Source organism: Planococcus citri, chromosome 1 (assembly GCF_950023065.1).
Source record: "Planococcus citri chromosome 1, ihPlaCitr1.1, whole genome shotgun sequence".
In the NCBI taxonomy this organism is placed as follows: domain Eukaryota; kingdom Metazoa; phylum Arthropoda; class Insecta; order Hemiptera; family Pseudococcidae; genus Planococcus; species Planococcus citri.
Window position 1 is genome coordinate 28,642,718 of NC_088677.1, and position 14,671 is coordinate 28,657,388.

At 34.4% G+C, this 14,671-nt stretch overlaps 1 protein-coding gene and 1 long non-coding RNA gene across 7 annotated transcripts in view; one reads left to right on the forward strand and one right to left on the reverse strand.

Annotated features, from left to right (window-relative positions):
* Nucleotides 1–14,671, forward strand: part of LOC135831213 (mucin-5AC-like) — a 407,292-nt gene that overhangs the window by 196,502 nt on the left and 196,119 nt on the right. The window lies entirely within an intron of this gene.
* Nucleotides 1–14,671, reverse strand: part of LOC135831216 (uncharacterized) — a 256,152-nt gene that overhangs the window by 190,429 nt on the left and 51,052 nt on the right. Inside the window, exon 2 of the long non-coding RNA XR_010556163.1 lies at nt 13,717–13,795. This is a non-coding gene — a long non-coding RNA (uncharacterized LOC135831216). The remainder of the gene's footprint in view (nt 1–13,716; nt 13,796–14,671) is intronic.

Below are 14,671 nucleotides of genomic sequence, written 5' to 3' on the forward strand. Positions count from 1 at the left end.
TTTTTCTTAGCAATTTCTAGCGAAAAAACGACACATTAAAACTATTATTAAAACACAATTCTTAGCATCTTTTTTGCAAAAAAAAAAAAAAGAAAATTCTTGACAATTTAGACTAAAAAGCAAGACTTTTTGCTATTCTTGACAGAAAACAAGACTTCCACAATAATTTCAGTAAAAGGCAAGGCTTCTTGACCATTTTTATCAGAAAAGTGAAACATCTTAGAGCTAATAAAGAGCGAGATTTATTAATGATACCCATAACTCATAAGTTCATAAAATGCAAGACTTCAACAATTTTTGCAAAAAACAATAGGGGAGAGGGAGGATGTTTTGGACAGGTGGATGTTTTGGACAGTTGCTGGTTTGACGAGTTGGTTTGATTTTTTTGACGGGGTTTTCACTATTATGTGGCAATGTTGTACCGCAACTGATATTTGACAACATTTACCTGATACCAACTCTTGTGATAAAATATTTCAGTTTTTGTTTTGAAGTGCTGTTTTTGGAAAAAATTTTCATCTCACATTTTGAGTTCCTGAAAAATAACCGTAAGGAATTTTGTCAAGAGCCCAAGTAAAATGAAATCTCTGATTCCTTCTCATCAATAATCACTAATTACCTTTTCATGAAAAGCTGATACTTTTTTCCCGCAGCCAGTTGAAGTAGAAATGGCATAGTGGGGATGTTTTGGACACTGCGATTTAGTGTTAATTTTTCATGTTTGGGTGTAAGAATGCCTCAGTTTTATCAGGTAAATCCAGAAAATACTTTTAATGAGTCTGGAACGATAAATGCTAATCAAGAACGATTTGAAGTTGCCTCCTGAAAATATGTTGATTCGAGCAGGCCAGCACTGGCTGAAAAATATGGCATAAAAAAGTTGACTCTTCAACATTGCCTCACTAATATTAAAAACAATCCGAGTCAACTGAAATTGTGTGAAATTGTGGACAGATACTGACAATTGATTCCTAACGGATTGAAATTTAGGATTTCCAAAAATAAACATTAAAAAAAACGTCAATTCTCAGCATGTCCAAAACATCCACCTATTGTGTCCAAAACATCCCACTCAAAGTCCAATGGTTTGTTCAATTTGCAACTTAAAAATTTTTTGAGTAGGTCAAAATGTGCGCATTGAGATCCTCTTTCAAATGAGACCAACCCCGCCTTTCTAGGTGTTTCCTATCGCTCGCAATTTCAAAGAAAAGAAAAGTGTCCAAAACATCCTCCCTCTCCTCTACTTTCTGGGAATTTGGCAATTTATGACAAAACCGACCAGCGAAAAAATTGCATGAGCAAAGCGAAGGTGCATTTTTTCATTATTATGAGAAATGGAAAAATCTGTTTGAAGTAACCTTTCCCAAAATTACCTGACTTTTGAGTGAATTCCCTGAATTTTCCCTGACCTTTCCCAGACCGACCAAATTCCCAGGCTTTTCCAGGTGATACGGCGGGTCACATTTTCATTTCCATCGTGCTTCGAATGGCATTTTGAACTTGAACGGAATAAAATGCCATTTTCGACATTTTAAGCACAACAATTTTTTTAAAATTTGAGCTCCCAAAAAGCACCATTTTCACCACTTATATAAAATTTGAGCCTCGCAAATGTTATTGTAGTCTGAAGGGAATCTTATAAAACCCTCAAATCGCTATTTAGACTGCTAAATTTTTTTGTGAGCCAACCCAATGGATCCTCATGTTCCGCTAACAAAAAAAAAAAATGGCTGAATCAGTATAACTGAGTGATCGAGAAGTTCCTAAATAAGAAACAACAATTTTACTACGAAGAGGAGGGGAAGGGAGAGGAAAGGTAGGAGGAGGAAGATGAGAGGAGGATGGAGGAGGATATAAAAATTGTCATTTTTCCAATAACAAAATCCTTTTGACCAACAAAAAAAATAATTGAAGTTGGCAATTAAATTCAAAAACCTAAATCATCATAATTTATTCGTCCAAAGAAATGTCCATGAGCGATTTCAAATTTTTCGAAAAATAAGTACGTTTTTATGTGGTTTTTTAACTCACGAATACAGTTTTTCGTTCATCATATTTTACCCCCTCCTCCCCCCCCCCCCAAATAAAAAACTGCCCATATTCAGAGAATTCAAAACAATACTCTTGAATACCGTCAAATGCAATCGAAAATGTGCGTTTTGGAAATTCGTAGAGTTTTTGAACGAAATCTAATCGTCATTTCAAGTGGTGTAATACAAGAACAGTGTCTCATTTCAATAATTGAAATAAATAGGCCAGAAAATTTAAAAAGTACCTAAGATTTTTGGATTTGATTTATTAGCCTTTCACAATATATCTCCAAAACAGCCTCAAAACAGGTAGCTGATTTCTAAAACAATCGAAAAATACTCCCAGAAGAAAGACCAAACTTAGCTCCTGGACCTTTGAAAAAATCACCGAAAACCCTACCCACTCTTCTTGTCCCATTTCGTACGTCAAATCTATACACTCTGCTCTAATACCCCATAAGGGTATTTTCTCTTCAACTCAAACGACATATAAAGAAACCTCGCTCCGAAGTCGAAACCGTACAAAATAGGTACCTACCTACGTAGCTTTTTGCGAGGCAATAAATCTCAATAATCATTTCACCGATTTAGCCTTCTTTTTTGGCGGTTTGCTCGGCGAGCGTATTCTTCCATACGGATTAGTTAAATAAAACAATATTAAAATTGACTATATAAGGTAGGTAAACGACAAACAGCTGAGATACGTAATTGAGTTAGGTATACGTAGCATAAAATTGAAACTATGCCAACTACGCCCGCTGAGTTTTCTTAGCTAGGTATACCAAACTTACACAATAATACTTTTTACTGCCGCTTCTGTCTTGTGTACCGCGAAAACGTATCTATAGGAAAATTTCATCTTCATTTAGTCGAATACCTCTAGTCTACCTACATGTATTTTCCTTAAGCTTTTACCGAGTCGATTTAACGTTTTACATCGTCGCGTCGCTCGCGCTTGCTGTATAGTGTATTTATCGTACGCTTTTCTAAAACTCACCCCCCTCTTCTTCCTCATTCTTCACCCACGATCACATATACATACATACTATAAGGGGGGCTTCTACTTCTTCTTCTTTATCTACAACTGTGTAAATGCTATTACAAAGCTTTTGCCAGAGCTATGCTATACGTTTGTATCAAATCTGACGCGTAAATTACCGTCGGTGAGGCGTTAAAACTTCCTATAGTTCTTTTGTGTTTTCGTAACCATTTAAAGTAAAATATATATATAAGCAGGCGAGGGGAGCTCGCGAGACGTGCGAGAAGAAAAAACAGTTTTCGTAGGACAAACGACTACGACGACAATGATGACGACGCGAACTTGTCTTTTCGTTAATGGCTAACAAGCGTTGTGAAATTTTATGGCAACGTTTTTCGAAATAATTTAACATTTTATCGCACCAGGAAAAAAGTTTCGTCTACGTGAAAAATTACTCGTAGTAAATTATCCTCTCGTTAGATCCAACCAAACGTATTCATTATAGCGCCAAAAGGCAGCGAAAAATATTACACATTAATTCCACATTGATGTAGGTATACTGGTATAGCCTTAGCCTTACACTCTCAGGCTACATATACACCTAATACATTTGTATAGTGTACTCGAGTAGATAAATTCTCTCAACATTGATATTTTAGCGCGTATTTTCTCAATTGAACATGCTGCAGAAAAACGGCCCAGATAACATAGCGATGAAAGAGAATAAGAGGTACTGCTGATAAATAATACTTAAATGGCCCACTACGTGTATTTATTAACTATATAGGTAGGTACTTTAAAAGACAGCCAAGATATAGAGGAGAATTTTTCCAACAAAAAGCGAAAGTGTACGTTTTTATTCGACTTCGAACCATTTTAATATAATCCGATTACGTGTACGGTGAAAAGAAGGGATCAAAACGAGACCATCCGCGCCCATATTACAACCACGGTGGAAAAAAATGCTGTTTTTTTTTGCATAAAACTAAACAAAAGAATTGATTTACAAAATACTCTTATCACCGAGGGCATATCTAATTTTTTTCCGCCAACAATAAAATTACTTCTTAAAAACTGTGTGTTTTTGTTTTTCCATTTAACAAAAGCGATGAAATCACAGAGTAATAAAAAAATTTACCCGGCTCGTTTCCAAAGCGAAAAAAAAAATCATCTCTATTAAAAAAACGTAAAAAATTTTGCAATTTCATTTCGTTGAAAAATAGTTAATTGCGAAAAAAAAAACAACCAAACAAACAAAACGAACCATGGCGTAAACGAAAAGAAAAAAATTATCGTACTTCTTCGCGACGACGACGACGAAACGAGGGTTGAATCACCTTTTCTTTGCAAGCTTTCACTGTAGCTCAACATTGGAACAATCAACGGCAACAAAATGACTCAAATTTCATCCGAACCAATCAATTGCCTTTCACTTCATTACGTTTTGTTTATCTGCTCGGTAAAGTTGGCCACACGCGTTCGTTTATAAAACAACGTGGGATTTATTATCGATACTGTAAGATTTTTATTATCGTTTGCTCGAATTAGCTTCCCTTTATTTTTTCCGACAAAAATCTCCTTCTTTTTCGTTCGCTTTCGCTCGCGATGAGATAACGCAGTCAAAGTGAAAGATTAAATTGATTGCAGTTCGTTATACTTAGTGCAAATATAACGTGTCGATATAGTACAACTTTTATACCTATATAGGCTATATAAGCGGCAAATTCACGTAGCAAAGTATAGGTCTAGGTAGCCTATATGTATAGGTAATGTTTGGTTATATTGCTTCTTCTTTGCCAGCGCCGGCTGCTGCGAACCTAATCAACGCAACTATCGAAGGTATTCTCGGGATATATAACTTCTTTTGGGAGTCGTTTTTGCGCTCCGATCGACCATTATACGCAATATTGTTAAATTCCCTCCTTCGCCGTTAACATTCGTTTTGCTCGGTAACATGCCAGAAGAAAATCCTATTTTTTTTTTTTCGCTCTCTCTCTATGTCGTTTAAATTGTAATTAACGTATAACGTATGGTAATGTGATTTTTTAATTTGACGTCGTCGATGCAAAAAAGCCAACGAAACGTGAAAAAATTCCAATAATCGTGGTCCAGGTCTTCTGTGGTCAACTATACCTACATGTAGCCAGAATAATGACAAAAATTTATGGTATTTTTTTTCAAAATCAATACTGCATTTTTATACCGATTACATACATAAGTACCTATACTATAGTTACATATTGTATAGGCAAGCCCTTAAATTAAAATTGGATGCGATGTTTTCCTGTATCAAGAGTAAGCATAATACATATGCCGGTACATTACATACCCACACACATGTATGATATTTTTTTTTTTCATTTTTTATCGCACAAACAAGAGCTCGAGGTGTAGAGCATGGAATTTTCACTATTATTAGGGATGTATGTAACGTACCTACACCTATTTTACATCAATGAACTATTAAATAGGTATCAGATTAGGTAGATAGGTCTAAGTACTTTTCAATGCAAAGATACCTCCACTAAAAGTACAAATATAATCAATAAGTCAACTTTACCTAACTTAATGAAATAATTGTGATATGGGAGGGGGGGGGGGGAGGAGAATACGACTTTTTTCTATTCGACTCCTGTACCCTCCAGTGCCATTACTTTACATCGCCAAAGAAAACGTATCCACAAATTTTTGCAAAAATTACTATACTTTTCCACAATATTCAAAAAACATTTTCAGACAATTTATAACCTCCCCTCCTTCCATCTACATCTTGCTCATTTTTTTCAGTTCCTTTTGTTTCTCCTAAAATAACTTTACTCGATTTTATTTATTATTTTACCTTTTTTCGAGTTGAAACCCTTTTTTTTTCCTTTTTGACTTTACAAAATATTCACCAATTTTCCCACTTGAGATTTCAATACATCTTGAAAAAGCACTACGAGCACCAATTTTTAACAAAATTTTAAAAATCGAAAATGACAGACAACCAGGTTCATTAGACGGCCTTCAGTAGCCAGACAGACAGGTTAATGACCTTTGGAGGTCAGACAGGACGGTCAATGACTTTTGAATGCCAAACAGCCTTCAGGAACTGAAGCCCAGACAGGACTCAAAACGGTCCTCATCAGCCAGACAGCCAGGTCAATGACCTTCGGAAGCCAGACAGGAAGTCAGATGACGTATAGGAATCAAACAGATTGGTCAATGACCTTAGAAGGTCACGCTGGAAGACAGACGTCCTTCAGAAATCAGACAGACATGTCAATGACCTTCGGAGGCTAGACAAGCCACCAGACACCTTCAGAAGCTTGACAGACAGGTCAATGACTTTTGAATGGCAAACTGCCTTCAGGAATTCGACCCAGAAAGGACTCAAAACGGTTCTCATCAGCCAGACAACCAGGTCAATGACCTTCAGAAGTCAGACGGGAAGCCAGACGACGTTCATGAACTAGACAGATAGGTTACGCTGGAAACTAATCGTCCTTCAGAAACCAGACAGGCAGGTCAATGACCTTCGGAAATTAGATGGGAAGGCATATGGCCTTCAGAAACCAGGAAGATAGGTCAATGACCTTAGGAAGCCAGACGGGACTCCATATGTTTCTCAAAAGCTAGAAATGCAAGTCATCGACCTAAAAGGCCAGACAGACGGATCAATGACTTTCGGTGGTCAGAGAGGAAGCCAGACAGCCCTCAGGAACCAGACAGACAGATCGCCAGACGGACTTCAGCAGCCAGACAGACGGGTCAATGACCTTAGGAGGCCAGACATAGCGTCGGACGGCCTTCAAAAGCCAGACAGAAAGGTCAATGACCTTAGAAAGCCAGACTGGAAGCCAGGCTGCATTCAGAAACCAGACAGAGAGGTCAATGACATTCAGAGGTCACGAAAGCCCTCAAAAGCCCTCAAAAGCCAGACAGACAAACAGCTCAAAATTTATCTCTCGTAAATTTCACCTCATCAACACCTCAGAACCAAATTTTTAGCAGCCGAAATTGATTCCAGCGCTTTCTGGAGCAATTCCAGTGTGCCGGAGAAAAATTAATTTTTAGCTGGTAACTCCAGATATCACCTCAAAAATGGTAGTAGTCGATTCGGAATGTCAAATTTAATATCAAACCAAATTTGTGATTTTTAGCTTGTGGTTTACCATTTTTATGAAAACCTTGTCAGTAAATGGGCCAATTTTAACCATTTTTTCAAAAATTTTCCAAAAATTCAAAAAATCAACTTTGGCTGTTGAAAATTTGGTTCTGAAGTGTGACTGACATGAACTTCCAGTGAGCCAAATTTCTGCCAAATCGGAGGATGATGAATGATAGGTTTACGAGGTTGTTTGGTTGAACTATTTTTTTATTCTCTAAGATCACACTAATCAAAAGAGTACTTTGTTGACTTTTTAATACCTTGTATACCTACCTACCTAGTACCTACTCAACACACTTGAAAATTATGTACTGTACTTAGGTTATGCAAAGATCGCCAATTAACTAATGGTTTATTTTATTGTTTTGTTTGTTTCAGGTGAGTACAAATTTAAAATTCAAGAAAAAGATATAAGTATAAGTTGAAAATACTCGTACGTAAGTCAATCGTTGAATATTTATGCAAGAATCTGATGCTGATTGTTGATTCGTTTACTAGCAGGGAAATCGAAACAAAATTCCAATCGTTGAACTTTGGAAATGGTTCATAATATACTATTTTCGGTCTTTCAAATTAACCATTTTCACACCTCTCCATTCCCAATGAACCCCAATGAGGTCGAAATTATTTTCTTGGGGATTTGAGGTTCACTTTCTACGCAATTATAATAAAATTACCGCAGTCAATTCAATATCTATTATTACACAAGCAGATGCACATTACATACCTTGATTTTCGATTGTAAATTGGACAGGAAACTACACCACGAGAGTTCAAAAAAATGGGAAAACTCGCCACGATTCATACCGAAAAAAAAAAACGCAAAAAATCCGGCTAAGCCACTAAAAATACATACGTAGATAAAGTTGAAATTGAATACGAAAATCAATTAGGTAATTAGGTAGTAGGTACCTAGACCTACTACCTACTTGAATTACACGACGTAAGAAATAAATACGACCAGACAAAGAGAAGAACAGGAATGAATCACATTAAAATTTTAAAAATTCACTCCAGTTGCATCTTGACATTCACAAAAAAAAATATCGCACACAAAAACATGTACTTACAAGGTACATATGTAGATAAATCATCGAATGCTAAAAAATTATTTCGAATTTCGATAATGCTCGGTTATTGGTTTACGTAATGCGTCACCTCTTATGCAGGTCAGGTACTTAAACTTATCTATTTTAGTTATCAACCTTATCTCTGGAGCGACGAAGACTTCATTCATTTGAAAGTAGATACAGTTCGCATTTCGATTCAATTTATTGTCACTCATAAGCAAGTGCATTTATTTTTAGTGGTTGCCAAATTGTCAAATAATCATAACATATCTACAAAAACACTTCAGATGGTCGTTTTTGGAACCTGCTTATTTATATGCACTCATTTTTAAGATTCGACAACTCATGAAAAAACACCCACCCAAGCATCGTTCATCTCCTTCATCAGTCCTCAATGAATTAATCTCTATTCTCTACCCACATACTACCTAACACAAAACAAAGGAACACAACACACACACATACACACAGATGAATGCAAGTCAACAAATTTGTTCGGTAGTACACGGAACAAGAAAAGTACCTCGTATTATTAAAAACATTAAGATACACTTTTTTTTGTTTTTGTTTTTGTTTTCGTCAAGAGCTTATATAGAGTAATATTTCACGATATATACGTTATGCATGAGCTTTTCGAGAACAGGACGGAAGGGTACACGACGGCACAAGGCAGGGGAGGGTAAAATGTAGAGCACGAATCTTTATATAAGCTTGTTACCGTAGAAAAGCGTAAGATTTATATTTTTAACTTTCAGCAAAATAAACATATTGATATCAATTTATTCACTAACTTTTTACTTTAAAACTTTCCCTAAGAAGTTCGCTCGTTGTTTCGTATAAACAATTGAAAAAGTTTCATCAACAAAAAAGCGTAGACCTGGTTGACACTAACTTCAGTCTTATCTGCTGAAATGGGATACTTAACCTTTAAAAGTGATTTATAAAGCGTTCGCGTTTAACATGATGACGCGCGAGGTGAGCTGAAAAAATCTCTATATCGGCATTGCCGAAAAATTTCCTAGTTGTCACTGGTTTCCATAATATTTCCATCAATGTATAGTGTATATGGGTATAGTAAATAAAGTACCTGTTTGGATTTTGACGCGAGAATATTTTCGCTCATTTTTAACCCTTTGACGTCTCGGGCTGAGAACGATTTTCGCATGAGCTTTGGTCACATGATAAACAAACCTGGACGACATATGAGTAACATTATTTTAAAATAAAAAAACAATGCCTACCAAAAGGACTAAATTAGCTCGCATGTTTGTTTTTGAACAAATGAGAATAATAAATAAGGGAGAGGGGGAAGGTGGCATGAAAAGTTTTGGGACTTATTGAACCTTAGGTAGGTATACTTATTTTATTTTAGACCATTTTAAATCGAAACAAAATTATTTTCAAAGAGTTAAAAAGAAAATAAATGAAAATGAGATTTAAAATTAAAATAAAACTTGAAACTAAAATTTAAATTCAAAATAAAATTTAAATATTGAATTTAAAATTACATTCAAGTACAATTAATAGTTACAACTCAATAGAATTAAATTCAAAATTATAAATTGAATTTAAAATAAAAATAAAATTTTGATTTAAAATTAAAATCAAAATGACAGTGAAAATTCAAAGTGATTAGAGTAAATTAAAATGAATATAAAAATTGAATTTATAGTAGAAAACGAAATGAAAATCACAATAATTATCTAGCATAGAATTGAGTTGTATGTACATGTACCTAAATAAAAATGAAATTCAAAATTAAAATTGAACCCTAAATCAAAATTAAAATCAAAATTACTATCATACCATCAAATTCAAAATTGAAACTAAACCTGAAACTAGAATTAAAATTTGAAACGAAATAAAACTTAAAATTGAGGTGAATATTAATTTTACAACATTGAATTTAAATTTTCAATCAGGTAAAATTACCTACAATTGAACAGAATTAAATATTCAAAGTTACAATTAAATTTGAATCTGAGTAAAAAAATTTAATTTTAAATTAAGATCGAAATAAGGATGAATCCTAACTGAAACTAAAATTAGAATCAAAAATTCAAAATTGAATTTGAAACGAAAATAGAAAATAAAAAACAGAAGCTAGCATTGTGGGTGAATTACAATAATAAACTGAATTCACCTAAAATTCAAATTACAAATGTAGAATGAGATTAAATAAATAGAATTGAGTTGAAAATAAAATCTTATTGAATTCAACATCAAAAAAAAAAAAAAAAAATTATAGAACAAAAAACTGAAACCAAAATTAAAATTGAACCTAAATTACCTACAAGATCCTTGGATGCTCGTTCATTTTCAACATCGTTTAAAATTGAAAATAAGTAAATTAGAAAAATTCAAAATTACAATTAGGTATACAAATATTGTAGGTAATTGAATACAATACAACCAGATTCAGAATTGAAATTGAATTTAAAACAAAAATTAAAACCATAATGAAGAAATCAAAACTGAAATCAAAGTTTAGTGATGAGGAAACTCTTACATTATTAATTCTGCTCATTTCAGTTTCAGTTTTAGTTCCACTTATTTTTCTATCAAATGAGGAGTTGCGATAAGGCCATTTTTTGGCACCAGCTAGTTATCGACTCAACCACTCTTGAAATGTTGTAATAAATGTCCCAAATACGAATCCGTGGTTAGTTAACCCAATAATTTATGAGCATTTTTGCGCTCCAGGGGTTCCCAAAGTTGTGAATAAAAAAATAATTTTAGGAACCACTGAGTAGCTCAATTTTGAAAGTTACAGGAAAAATCAAATGAAAAATTATTGAGCTCTTGCTAGTAATATTTCAAACGTAAATTCTTCATTTTATTTATAAAAATATACAGTATTCGCCTTTTCTAGGGGTGCCTAAAGTGCGCTCTAAAAAAAAGGGTTCAAAATTTTACGAATATACAGGGAGCTTAATTTAACTTTTTCATCTAGATTATTGAATATATACCTCAAAACGTTACGTTTGCCGCAAATTGCAGGTTTCTAGTTTTTCAGGGGTTCCCAAAATGTCGGAATTACGAAAAACTGGAAAATTGGATTTTTGAGTACCAGCGCGAAATTTTATTGAGCTCAAAATGCGGTAGGATGGAGGTATTTCAGATACTAATAAACTGTAAAAAGCTCTTTAGCAGGGCCCAAATGGGTAGGTTCAAAATGGCGATTCTGAAATTTTTCAAAAATTAAAACTCCTCCAAATTTTGCCCTCGAGGGTCGAAAATATAGAAATCTCCTCACATAACGTTGATCGGATTCAAGCAAATATTTTACCTACTCTAAAAAAGGTTTTAAAAATATACTACTCGGTGGTTCCTAAAATTATTTTTTTATTCACAACTTTGGGAACCCCTGGTGCCCAAAAAATGGTCATTTTTGATTAACTAACTACAGATTTGTACTTGGGACATTTATTACAACATTTTAAGAGTGATTGGGTCGACAAAAAAATGATCTTATCACAACTCCTCCTTTGTAATACAACATATTTTAAAATAAACAACAACAAATTTCAGTTTTGTTTTTTTCAGTTTCAGTTTCAGTTTTCTATAACTGTCAAAGTTTGAATTCAAAATTGAAGAAAAAAATCAAAACTGCTTACGTAGGTATAACTGAAATTAAAAATTTAATAAATAATTGAATTTTAAATTGAAAAATTAAATGAAATTGAATTGAATTGAGGAACTTAAATTTGAAATTCAAGTAAACATAAAATTCAAAACTAACTTTTTAAAACTGATAGATACAAAAATTTGCTTTTGGCATGATCAATGCAAAGTACGAGTAATTTGAAAAGAAAATATTTTCAAACAAAAAACCCCAAATTTTTTCAATGTCTCCTCTTCAAGAACCCATTTTCCTCCAGGAGGACCTCCAGATATTAAATTTTTTCTGAGTGACTTTCAACTCAAAGTGAAGGTCTCCACTGAATTTGGTCAAAATCCTCAGGCATTTTTTTCGCGATCCACCCAAATCTACATTCACCTTTATGTACTTTACTTTTTCCATCGTAACAGAAACCATATTTTTCTTTTCCAATCGTCCTTGAAAAGTCGATATAATTCTTATCCGAACCAAATTACATCCCATAGTCTGTGTAGTAAAAATGAGTCAAAAATAAAAATTCTCAGCATGTTTGCAGATAATACACACGAATAAGTATAAAGTAATACGTCGTTTCAATTCCGTATGTTTAGATAGGTGCCTAATAAAGTTCAATACGGTAAACGTAAGTAATCCATCAACAGTTAACCCTTGAAATTTCACGTTTTACGATACGATGGTCTCGCAAAATGTTGGTAATTGAATTTTCAAAAGTTTCAAAACGTCGGCCAACGTAGAGGTGTATGAATATGTTACCATAATTTTTAAATAAACATTTTCTTCGCATATTGTCGTCGCGTAGTAGCGAGTTAATAAGCTAGTTGCTTCGTCATAAATCAACCATTTCTATACGTACCTACCTATATGGAGCTATATAGACCTAGACCATACATAAAGAGTATATTTTTACGGTAGACTTTCATCAAAAGTCGTTAAAGGTAGCTTACGGATTTTTTACATGTATATTTTTTTTCTTCGCACTGCAATATCCTATACGACAAAACGAACACCATACACTATACATACACAGTAGCTGGTAAAATGGGCAGGAGAGGGAAAATATTCTCGTTGCGTACCACACAAAAAGGGATGAGAGAAAAGTCACGCAGTAAACACGAACCACCGCGAGTTACCACCTAGAGAATGTCTGATTAGTATTCTCAATTCTTTCAGCTCTTTCATCGTATAGTACTATCGAACTTCCCCGAAGGAAGGAAATAGGTACGTAGAGATACGTTAATACCTGGAAAATCTGTGAAAATTTTCTTTTTATACGCAACCTTTACTCGATGGGAGTTACTGTGCGTATAACTTTATTTGTATGTTTTTGTTGCGTCATTGCCCATCCCCGCGCAACTGTCCCCTCAGCCGTGCCCTGTGACAGCTAACATAGTGATAGATTACGGTTATAGCTCTCTTTTCTTCTTTTTTTCCCTTTCGTCCATCTTTATTTCCTAACCGCGTTTTTCTTCAGCCAAGCAGCGACAATAAAAGAGAACACCGAGTCCGGTCTATTGTCCACTTTGGCGGCAACCGACGTTGCACCTTTTCTTCCTTATAGACCTTTAAGGTCTCTTATTCGTAAAAGATTTTTCGTTTTATGTTTTTCGGTTCCTCGTATTTTTAATATGTTCCGAGCAGAGCGGCGAAAAAAAAAGAACAAAGCTCACGATTGAAAGTGATACGGATACCAGGCTGGACTGGCCGTTAAGACAGCTTGGAATTCAAAGATTGAAATGGTATTCTTTTATGACATTTTATAGCGCGATTTTATTACCAACGTAATTGAGGCCAAAGGTGCGAAAAAGGTAATGTAATTTTGTCTTATTGAACGATTTATTGAAATACGTTTGTCATTAAATACCTACTTCCTAGTTCGTCGTACCCTTGATCTTTTCTTTCCGCGTACAAAGAATCGAATCGAACGAGTTTCCATGTTTGAGAAATCTGTAACAAAAAAACCGAACAAATACAGTTGAGTCGAATCGCGTTTAAGAATTAAAACGGCAACTTGTTAAATATACCTAATGAAAATAAGGTGCACCGGGGCAAGTCAGAATGATTTTTCGCAATTTCAACTTTGACCAGCTGTTACTCCCCTTCTAATGAACCAATATGGATCAAATTTATTATGTAGGTTCCCATAAGGGTTCTTAACCTATGGTAAAAATTTGAGCGCGATTGACACGGTAGCTTTCGCTCAGTGGAATAAAATATAAACTGTCCGGACTTACCCCAATTGGGGGAAGTCAGAACAGGCTAAACTTTGCAGAGGTGTAGATCACAAACCGAGCGTCCTAGAAAAATTGCACTGAAACAAATTTGTAGAGAATTTAATTCTCTTTGAGATCACTCTTATCAGATTTTCACTAGGACGCACGGTTCGTCCGCTATATGCGAAAAACTAAGAGATAGAAAGTCTGTATTTTAGACCAAATTCAAAATAAGTTCAAAACAACAACAAAATACAATTGAACCAAAGACATCTAAAATGAAACTGAATCGCAAAAATTTTTATGCTGTGATGAAGTAGGGGTAGTACCCTCAAGTCACCTTTAGTGGCACTTCGCCAGATATAAACCTCTAGGCGCTAGAGCAAGTTTTCTAACTTACCCCGAATTCCAACTTCCCCCAGTGCACCTTAAATTAATTCGTTCCAAATTATAATTAAATTTAAGGACTATGTCGTTTGATATTAAAATGGAAATAGAAACGATACAATTTTAGCGACCACTTTTCAAATAAATTATTTTCAATTGCGAAAGTTATTTCAATATTTTCAACTTTTCAAAACACGAGGCTGATTCCTTATTTAACAAGTTT